The sequence below is a fragment of the Symphalangus syndactylus genome, chromosome 5 (assembly GCF_028878055.3).
Source record: "Symphalangus syndactylus isolate Jambi chromosome 5, NHGRI_mSymSyn1-v2.1_pri, whole genome shotgun sequence".
NCBI lineage: Eukaryota > Metazoa > Chordata > Mammalia > Primates > Hylobatidae > Symphalangus > Symphalangus syndactylus.
Window position 1 is genome coordinate 47,552,456 of NC_072427.2, and position 11,173 is coordinate 47,563,628.

An 11,173-nucleotide genomic window follows, 5' to 3' on the forward strand; every position below is an offset into this window, starting at 1 on the left:
CCAAAGTGCTGGGATTACAGGTGTGAGCCATTGCGCCCGGCCTAAGATTGCTATTTTTAAGTTAAATAGTTACTATCCAAATTTAATTTAATTTATTTATTTAAGATAGGGTCTCACTCTGTCAACCAGGCTCGAGCGCAGTTGCACAATCATGGCTCACTGAAATCTCAACCTCCCAGGTTCAAGTGAGCCTCCTGCCTCAGCCTCCTGAGTAGCTGGGACTACAGGTGTAACCACCATGCCCTGCTAGTTTTTAAAATTTTTGTAGCATATGTTGCCCAGGCTGGTCTTGAATTCCTGAGTTCAAGCAATCCTCCCACCTTGGTCTCCCAAAATGCTGTAATTATAGGCATGAGCCACTGCACCTGGCCGCTATCCAACTTTTAAAAATTATTTTTCAAAGTTTCAGATGTAATAGTCTTAAAAGTTAAACAGTTTATATAAAAACGAAGCAGTTCCCTGTTTTGTCCTTCCAGACCCTTGAGTCCTGTTCTTTATAAACAGCCTCACATTCTCTTTCAACTCATAGCTGTTCCTTTTTTTTTTTTTTTTTTTTTTTGAGACAGGGTCTCACTATGTTGCCCAGACTGGAGTGCTGTGGCTATTCACAGTGGCTGTTGTGGCACACTACAGCCTGTAACTTGGCTCAAGCAATCCTACTGACTCAGCCTCCAGAGTAGCACAAACTACAGGCGCTCACCACCACACCCAGCCTCATAGCTGTTCTTTAGCTCTTTGTACCCTTGTTTCTCAGAAACATGTTTACAGTCTGGTTTCTTCATTTAACAGTTGTAGGCTGAGCGCTGTGGCTCACGCCTGTAATCCCAACACTTTGGGAGGCCAAGGTGTGATGATTGCTTGAGCCCAGGAGTTTAAGTCTATAGTGAGCTACGATGGCACCACTCCACTCCAGCCTGGGTAACAGAGTAAGATCGTCTAAAAAAAAAACCCAAAACACTGTATTCCATTCACTGGACAGAAAAAAAAAATTGTATATATTGTTTACTGATTTATTCCCATGGAAGATGAGGATTTAGTTCCTTCATATCATTCTTCCTCCTATTGCTCCAATCTTCCAGTTATTAAACAATTTTTTATTACATACTCAAAGATTAAAGCATTAGAGCTATGTAAGTATTCACCACTAAGTCAGGTATTTTACTGTGATTTTTTTTGTGTTAAACTTTTTGTCTGTCTTGGAATTAACAGTTGCCTCAAAGAAGAAAAAGAACAAACAAAAAACAAAAATAACCCAGTTGCCTCATTATTTTGTTTATTTGCTTAATTCTTCACTTCCCACTAACTTAGCCACAGAGTTAGCAGTCTGATCAATCATACCAAGTTATTCCTTAGGACCATTTTAATACTGGATACGTCCTTCCCGGAACACTCACTTCTCTTGCTCTGTTCCAGACTTTTCTTTTATAAGCCTGCTACACAGGTGTCATCCTGGGATTTCTCTTGATCACTTTTTGAGAAATTCCTTCTTCTGTGTTGATTCCTTTGTTTCTTGGATCTCCTTTTTCTAAAACGAAGCATATTTTTGCTCTTTTTTTTTTTTTTTTTTTTTTTAAATAATAGAGATAGGGTCTCCCTCTGTCGCCCAGCCTGGAATGCAGCGACATGATTGTGGCTCATTGGAGCCTCAAACTCCTGGGCTCATGTGGTCCTCCTGCCTCAGCCTCCCAAGTAGCTAGTATTACAAGCACATGCCACCATACCTGGCTCAGTGAAAAAAAAAATTATTTGTAAACATAGGTTCTATGTTGCTCAGCCTTATCTCAAACTCCTGGCCTCAAGTGATGCTCCTGCCTTGGCCTCCCAAAGTGCTGGGAATATAGATATGAGCTATGACACCCAGCCAAACGTATTCTTTTTTTTTTTTTTTTTTTTTTTTTTGTGGGTTGGAGTCTCGCTCTGTCACTAGGCTGGAGTGCAGTGGTGCGATCTCGGCTAACTGCAATCTCTGCCTCCCGGGTTCAAGCGATTCTCCTACCTCAGCCTCCCCAGTAGCTGGGACTACAGGCACGTGCCACCATGCCCAGATAATTTTTGTATTTTTAGTAGAGACGGGGTTTCACCATGTTGGCCAGGATGGTCTTGATCTCTTGACCTTGTGATCTGTCTGCCTTGGCCTCCCAAAGTGCTGGGATTACACCCAGCCTTTTTTTTTTTTTTTTGAGATGGAATCTAGCTCTGTTGCCCAGGCTAGAGTGCAGTGGCGAGATCTCGGCTCACTGCAACCTCCACCTCCTGGGTTCAAACAATTTTCTGCCTCAGCCTCCCAAGTAACTGGGATTATAAGCGCCCGCCACCATGCCCAGCTAATTTTTGTATTTTTAGTAGAGATGGGGTTTCATCATCTTGGCCAGGCTGGTCTTGGACTCCTGACCTTGTAATCCACCCACCTTTACCTCCCGAAGTGCTAGGATTACAGGCATTAGCCACCGCGCTCAGCCCAGATGTATTCTTAATTAGCTTCCTGAGGAAAAGTGCAAGGGAAGTAAATTTTTATAGACCTTGTAGGTTTTTAAATTTTATAGTTTGGCTGGGTATAAAATTGAAGGTTGGAAATACTTTTTCTTCATTTTAAAGTAATTATTCTGGCCAGGCGCGGTGGCTCACGCCTGTAATCCCAGCACTTTGGGAGGCCGAGGCGGGCGGATCACGAGGTCAGGAGATCGAGACCATCCTGGCTAACACGGTGAAACCCCGTCTCTACTAAAAATACAAAAAATTAGCCCGGCGAGATGGCAGGCGCCTGTAGTCCCAGCTACGCGGGAGGCTGAGGCAGGAGAATGGCGTGAACCCCGGGGGGCGGAGCCTGCAGTGAGCCGAGATCGCGCCACTGCACTCCAGCCTGGGTGAAAGAGCAAGACTCCGTCTCAAAAAAAAAAAAAAAAAAAAAAAAAAAAAAAAAAAAAGTAATTATTCAATTGTATTCTAGCTTCCAGGTGATTATAGAGAAGTCTGATATTACTGTGACTCCAGAACCTTTGTATATAACCTCTTCCTTCTCTCTGAAGTTTATTGATCTTCCCTTATTCTTGATGTTCTGACATTTCAGTATTTGATATATCTTTGTGTGGGTCTTGCTCTGTTTACTGGGCTGGCTACTTCTGTGATCACATTCAGTGTAGAAACTTATGTCCTTCAGTTCTGTGAAATTATCTGGTTTTATTTTATAATTCTTATCTTTTGTCTGATTTTACACTCTTCATCTTTTTCTTCTACTTTACATATTTAATTTCCAATAAATTATTCTAGTTTTTATTTAATGGCATTCTGACCTTTCATCTTTTAGAATATTGATTATAACTTTCAATACATCCTTTATATTTTTCAAAAGATATCTGAACCATACACTTCAGAAAAGTATACTTAGTGAACATATAGTTAGTGATTGTGCTAAGGAGAGAGATATGAGGGATATGAGTGTAAAACATTGGACTTATTCTTTGGGAGTACAAAGTTCTTTGGGGAATTAAGAAGTATGTTCATGGCTGGGCGCGGTGGCTCACGCTTGTAATCCCAGCACTTTGGGAGGCCGAGGGGGGGCGGATCACGAGGTCAGGAGATTGAGACCATCCTGGTTAACATGGTGAAACCCCGTCTCTACTAAAAATACAAAAAATTAGCCGGGCGTGGTGGCGGGCGCCTGTAGTCCCAGCTACTCGGAGAGGCTGAGGCAGGAGAATGGCATGAACCCAGGAGGCGGAGCTTGCAGTGAGCCGAGATTGCACCACTGCACTCCAGCGTGGGCGACAGAGCGAGACTCCATCTCAAAAAAAAAAAAAAAAAGGAAGTATGTTCACATGAAATGATCATTGAGAATAAAACTCAGTTTATAATGAACACTAAATGACTAGCACAAACAGTAAATGTTATAAAAGTTCAGATGAAGAAAAATGTTTTTGTGTGAAACAATGAAGATTTAAGCTATACAGTGCTTGTCTAATTAAAATAACAGGCTGATTATTACCTCAGGCTTAAGAAATCCAAAAAATACATCAAAATGATTATTCTTTTAAAATTCAGTTTTTCTTTTTTCTTTGTTTTTTTTGAGAGAGAGTTTTGCTCTTACTGCCCAGGCCACAGTGCAATGGCACGATCTTGGCTCACCGCAACCTCTGCCTCCCAGGTTCAAGCAATTCTCCTGCCTCAGCCTCCTGATTAGCTGGGATTACAGGCATGTACCACCACGCCTGGCTAATTTTATATTTGTGGCAGAGATGGGGTTTCTCCATGTTGGTCAGGCTGGTCTCGAACTCCCAACTTCAGGTGATCTGCCCACCTCGGCCTCCCAAATTGCTGGGATTAGAGGTGTGAGCCACCACGCCCAGCCTAAAATTCAGTTTTTCTTAGTTGAATCATAACATTTTTAGCCACCATGACAGAAAATTTGGTGCCATCTTTGATTTTTACGCAGTTTACTGTTGATTATTGCATTGATAAAGTCTTGCTGATATTATATACCCCTTTCCTTCATTCCCTTTGTGGCCACTCCTGAGTCCTTATCTCCTTGCCACTAGAGTATAGCAGCATTCTAATTATTCCCCAGCCTATGATCTTTTCCTTATCTTATTCTGCATAAACCTACAAGAGCTATAGTTCAAACATCTTGGCTTTATTATGTTGATGATGCTATGGAAAATAAATTGATTGTTCTTTATTGTCAGCTGCATCAAAATTAGCTCAGACCAGAAGATTGCACAGGTACAGGGCATATATACATTTACTCCTCCTCTTTTAACCTTCTATTCAAGATATGTGAGAAAATTCTTAGTTAAAAATCAAAGGTTTCCATGTAACTCAAATTGCCCTGGCTCTGGCCTTCAATTGCTTGCAGAAAACTCCAGCCTCCTGCAAAGAACATCCCCGACTCAATTATTTCTGAGAGCCCCCATGGGGAGTCCCACACCTGTTTAGAAACAAGTCCAATCCTATGATATTCCAGCAGGTGCTGCCTCTACTCCATGCTGCTTTACCAGATGCCCATCTGTCTTGGTAATGTGAAAAATACATGATGGTGAATGGAGGGAAATAATTTTCTCTTCCCTCTTATTATAGCCCTAATGTGTGACTGTATTAATGATACAGTTCTCTCAGTTTTACTTATGTAGTCCTTTTTAAAAGTGAGACCGAAATGTGATTCCAGGTAGGTTGCACCAGAAATGAATTTAAGAAATACATGACATCTTCAACTTAGAATCCCTACTTCCCTAGTCTTATGGCCAATGGTTAAAGTTTTGTCATTGAATCACATGTATTATGCCTGCCTCATTCTTTCCTTAGAACTTTTCTCAGAAATACTTCTGCCCTGCCAGCCCACCAGTTTGACAGATATCTGTCAACTCTAGTTCTCAAAGTGTGGTTTTTGGGTTGGTAGTATCAGTATTACCTAGGAACTTGTTAAAAATGAAAATTCTCGAGCCCTACTCTAGACCTACAGAATCAGGAGCTGTGTGCTTCAACAAGACCCCTTGGTGATTCTGATCTTTGATAAAGTTTGAGAATTGCTGCTCTAGCATTAGGGGAAGCAACCCCTTCTCACTTGTGTGACAAATAAATAAACCTTAGCAAGGGACAGCAAGAGGCTTCTAAATTCACCCTCTATTCACTGTTATTTTTCATTACTACTCTGGAACTATGCAATGCTCTTTTGGCCATGCTTTTCTATACACTTTCCCTTGAGGTGTGTGTGTGTGTGTGTGTGTGTGTGTGTGTGTGTGTAGATAGATAGATTTTCAAAGTAATGTCTAAGACTATATTTATCATCCTGATGTCAAATTTTTTTTGGTTCTTGTCTGTCTCTTTTTTTCATATTAATATCATTCTCTCAGTCAAGTGGTTCTGTTTTATTTTTCTCACATTCAAGAAGTCCTATTTTGAAATTTAATTTTTTTTTTTTTTTTTGAGATAAGGTTTCACTCTTTCGCCCAGACTGGAGTGCAGTGGCACAATCGTAGCTCACTATAGCCTTGAACTCCTGGGTGAAGCAATCCTCTCACCTCAGCCTCCTGAGTAGCTAGGACTATAGGCATGTACTACCTCACTTGGCTAAAGAGAATGGGATCTTGCTATGTTTCCCAGGCTGGTCTCAAACTCCTGGCCCCAAAAGATCCTCCCCCCTCAGCCTCCTAAAGTGTTGGAATTATACCACGCCTGGCCTAATTTTGCTTTCTTAAAACAAAACCTAAACATTCCCATTTTTTTAGAAAAACTAGTAAACCACTCTTTTCTTCAAAAGCTGCTATTAAATCAATGGTGTATCTTACAATTGAGGGTATCTTAGAATTGAGGAAATATATCCTCTTTTCTACTATTTTTATATGTTGACACTGACTTTCCAGAAGTACCTGGTCTTTTATTTTCACTATATCTCTTACTGTATTTGTTTAAAACAGTGGTTGTCAAACTTTAGTGTAATTAACTCTCATGTGGGAAATCTATTAAAATGGGTTTCTGGGCTCTATCCCCAGGAACTCCATCAGAACTGGAGAAAAGCTCAGTAATCTGCAGGGTTTTTTTTTTTTTTTTTTTTGAGATGGGGTCTCACTGTGTTGCCCAGGCTGGAGTGCAGTGGTGCTATCAGGGCTCACTGCAGTCTTGACCTCCTGAATTTAAATGATTCTCCCTCCTCAGCCTCCAGAGTAGCTGAGACCACAAGGGTGTGCCACCACACCTGTCTAATTTTTAAATTATCTGTAGAGATGAGTTCTCTCTGTGTTGCCCAGGCTGGGGACTCTGTGGTTTTGATAAACATCCTAAGTAACTCTAATGCAGGTATTTCACTAGCTATACTTCGAGGAACACTGGCCTAGAACGATATCAGGCAAAAACTACTTGCATTGTTGAGACGTATAGTTGTCAATTGTTAGTATGCATACAGTAAGAATTCTGACCCATCTGGTTTATAATCATAATAATGAACCTCCATAATTTTCACTGACTATCTAGATGTGGTGCTTTGGGGCACAAAAGAGAATATGAAGCAAGGTCACATGGAGGCAACCCAATGTAGCCGAAAGTGTGATGAATGGAGACCACAAGAACCTGGTCCTGCCACTGACTAATTTTACAAGCTTGGGTAAAATTAAATTCATAAATTTACCTCTCTTCAGTTTTCACATTTTGTAAAAGAAAAAGAAAAGGAAGACTATGCTTTCAGGGATCATTTCTATAGTTCGTTACTAGAGAAGTTTCTCTGAATGCGTAGAACACCAGAAACCACAAGGAGGAGGCGCAGCGTTCTCTCCTGAGCGTGAAGCTGGGTCCTGGTGTTGCTTCGCTGCAACTGCCATTTGCCATTGATGATTGTTTTTCTCTTCCTTTGGGAGAGTAAGAGGGAAAGGATGCAGTCTGAGCGGTTCCTATTGAAAAAACAAACAAAGAAACAAACAAAAAAACCAGGAGGAAAATAGCTTGGATAATTTTGCTATGTGGTACTGTGAAGAAATGGAACTTATAATAAAGAGTTTATAAATTATAAAGATATTTTCAAATATATTATTATTGCCACTGCCCTCAAGTTGGTCACAATGTGGTTAGGAAGACAAAACGTAAGTATCTACAAGTAAAATAAAAATATGACCCCTATAGACATTGCTTAAGGGGTAGTATGGAGTGCTTCTCAGTAAGATGGTAATTAACCAAATCAACAGAATGAATCAGCTTAGCTTTTTTTTTTTTTTTTTTTAGATGAGTGTCACTTTTATTGCCTAGGCTGGAGGGCAGTGGCACGAACTCGACTCACTGCAACCTCCGCCTCCCACATTCAAGCAATTCTCCTGCCTCAGCCTCCTAAGTAGCTGGGACCACAGGCACCTGCCACTACACCCGGCTAATTTTTTTTTTTTTTTTTTTTTTTCTGAGAAACAGTTTCACTTTGTTGCCCAGGCTGGAGTTCAGTGGCATGGTCTCGGCTCACTGCAACCTCTGCCTACCGGGTTCAAGCAATTCTCCTGTCTCAGCCTCCCACGTAGCTGGGATTACAAGTGCCCGCCACCACGCCCAGCTGAATTTTTTTTTTTTTTTTTTGTATTTTAGTAGGGACGGGGGTTTCACCATGTTGCCCAAGCTGGTCTCGAACTCCTGAGCTCAGGCAATCTGCCCATCTCGGCCTCCCAAAGTGCTAGTATTACAGGCATGAGTCACTGTGCCTGGCCTAAATTTTTATATTTTTAGTAGAGACGGGGTTTGACCATATTGGTCAGGCTGGTCTCGAACTCCTGACCTCGTGATCCGCCTGCCTTGGCCTCCCAAAGTGCTGGGATTACACGCATGAGCCACTGTGCCTGGCCTAATTTTGTATTTTTCGTAGAAACGGGGTTTCACCATGTTGGCCAGGCTAGTCTGGAACTCCTGACCTCGGGTGATCCACCTGCCTCGGCCTCCCAAAGTGCTGGGATTACAGGCATGAGCCACTGCGCCCGGCCAGCTTAGCTATTTGTAACAGTTACCTTAGAAGATATGATTCGTTCAGTGTCCAAAAAAGTGAGAGTAAGGCTGGAAATAGAATCAAAGTCTGAATAAATGCAAAAAAAAGTGGTCTAGTCAATTATATTATTCCCAAAGAAAGCATATAATAACAGGAAGGGAGATGGTGGTCTGCATGGAGTCCAGAGGATATCCCACAGCATAAGGGTTTGCTGAAGTATGCTTTGATCACCATCTATTGTGGAGGTCCCCTGAACATGTGGATGGTCTGGTACCTATTTATTCCCTCGATAGATTCTATTGCGGCATAGTAAGTTGAATAGTTGGATGAATTAGCCAGCAAAATCATTCAGTTAATTTTTTCTTCAGTGATGCCTTGCTTACTAAGCCACTTTGAATTATGCTTTAGCTTCTCAACTATTGATAAGAAATAATGCATTGACTTGCTAACATGAATAGCTAACTCATAAAATTATGAGGTGACATTTTAAGACCTAAGTACCTTAAGAGTTTAGCTTGTATAAATTAGTCTTTGTCAGTTGATCAAATCAGGTTGCACTGAGAAAAATCTAGCTTCTGGGCCTTGAAAGCTAACAGGTAGATTCTGGACCATGGCAATGATAATAAGGATGGATTTACCCAGTAATTCAAAAGACCAGACTACAAGATTTGGAGTCAAACAAACTTCGGCTAGAAGCCTGGTCTGCCTGTTTCCTCATCTGTTAAATGAGATATATCTATTTCATAGCATTGTTACAAAGAGTAAATGGAATCATGTATATAAATTTCTTACCAAGGTGCCTGGTACCATGTCAGGATCATGTTTTGTTTTGTTTTGGTAATCTGGAAATCCCCATAGTAGGAACAAAATAAATACTTGTCAAATGAATGAATGATTATTATCATTGCCACCCTGTAAGGTTGTGGGGTGCCCTCTGCTTTCCCTCAAAACTTTCCTGTCTCTGCTGTCTTTAACACTGGGATAATAGAATTTCCAGAAAGTAACACATGGTTAATTGCAGATGAGAGATATAAATAATAGGTGTTTCAGACTAAAATGTGATTGAGATTACTATGGCAAGGGGGATCTAGGAAAAAACTTCAAGGACCATTTTGAACTTGGTCTAGTTTTTAAAACAGGTCATAAACTCAAATACTGACAGGGATAACTGGGGTGGGGTTAGATTAGACAAACCCAGTCCAAAGAGGGCAGCCTCTACTCAGTTTCTGCCAATTGATTCTGTGCAAGAATCTAGGTCGGCTTGACCTTTCAGTTTCCACAGAAATTCTAGAATCTTGGTTTAACCATGAAACTTTACAATTATTTAATATTGATGAATAATTGAGAAAAAAATTTTTGACCAGGCACAGTGGCTCATGCCTATACTCCCAGCACTTTGGGAGGCTGAGGAGGGAGGATCACTTGAGCCTAGGAGTTCAAGACCAGCCTGGACAACATAAAGAAATCCTGTCTCTACAAAAAAAAAAAAAAAAAAAAAAATAGCCGAGCATGGCAGTGCATACCTAATACCTATAGTCCCAGCTACTTACGAGAATGAAGCAGGAGGATCACTTAAGCCCAGGAGTTTGAGGCTGTGGTGAGTCCCACTATACTCCAGCCTGGATGACAGAGCAAGACCCTGTCTTAAAAAAAAATAGAATAGGGATGATATTTTAAAAAACACAATACAGTTTGATAAAGCTACATTAGAATTATGTAAATGGTAGACATTAAGTTTTGTCCAGAGGAGAAGTTTAAAATTTTACAGAAGGGAAGAAGCCTGAACCATATATTTAACAATATCTATTCCTTTACATTTTAAGGGAATGCGTTCTAATTGCTGTAAGTTATAAATACCATATTTCACTGTTCTCTTTTCCCTAGACTTGGATTTTTTTTAAAATTGTGAGACAAGATCTCACTCTATTGCCCAGGATGGAATAAACTGGTGTGATCACAGCTCACTGCAGTCTCAACCTCCTGTGCTCTAGTGATCCTCCCACCTCAGCCTCCCAAGTAGCTGGGACTACAGGCATTTGCCACCATGCTCAGCTAATTGTTTTATTTTTTGTAGAGACAGGATCTCGTTGGTCAAGCACGGTGGCTCATGCTTGTAATCCCAGCACTTTGAGAGGTTGAGGCGGGCAAATTACCTGAGGCCAGGAGTTCAAGACCAGCCTGGCCAACACGGTGAAACCCTGTCTCTACTAAAAATAAAAAAGTTAGCCAGGAATGGTGGTGCATGCTTGTAACCCCAGCTCCTTGGATAGCTGAGGCATGAGAATTGCTTGAACCCAGGAGGCAGAGGTTGCCTTGAGCTGAGATTTCACCACTGCGCTCCAGCCTGGGTGACTGAGACTCTGTCTCAAACAAACAAACAAAAAAGTCCAGACACAGTGGCTCATGCCTGTAATCCTAGCACTTTGGGAGGCTGAGGCGGGTGGATAGCCTGAGCTCAGGAGTTCGAGACCAGCCTGGGCAACACGATGAAACCCCTTCTCTACTAGAATACAAAAAATTAGCCGGGCGTGGCAGCGTGTGCCTATAATTCCAGCTACGTGGGAGGCTGAGGCAGGAGAATTGCTAGAACCTGGGAGGCAGAGGTTGCAATGAGCCGAGATCACGCAACTGCACTCCAGCCTGGACTACAGAGCAAGACTCCATCTCTTAGGAAAAAAAAAAAAAAGAAAGAAAAAGAAAAAGAAGACACGGTGTTGTTATATTGCCCAGGCT

At 41.4% G+C, this 11,173-nt stretch overlaps 1 non-coding gene across 1 annotated transcript; it reads left to right on the plus strand.

Moving 5' to 3' along the window:
- The first annotated feature begins 7,155 nt into the window (after window positions 1-7,155).
- Window positions 7,156-7,371, plus strand: LOC129483837 (small nucleolar RNA U3). The gene has a single exon (XR_008658311.1). It is a non-coding gene; the product is annotated as a small nucleolar RNA U3 (small nucleolar RNA).
- Window positions 7,372-11,173: the final 3,802 nt, after the last annotated feature.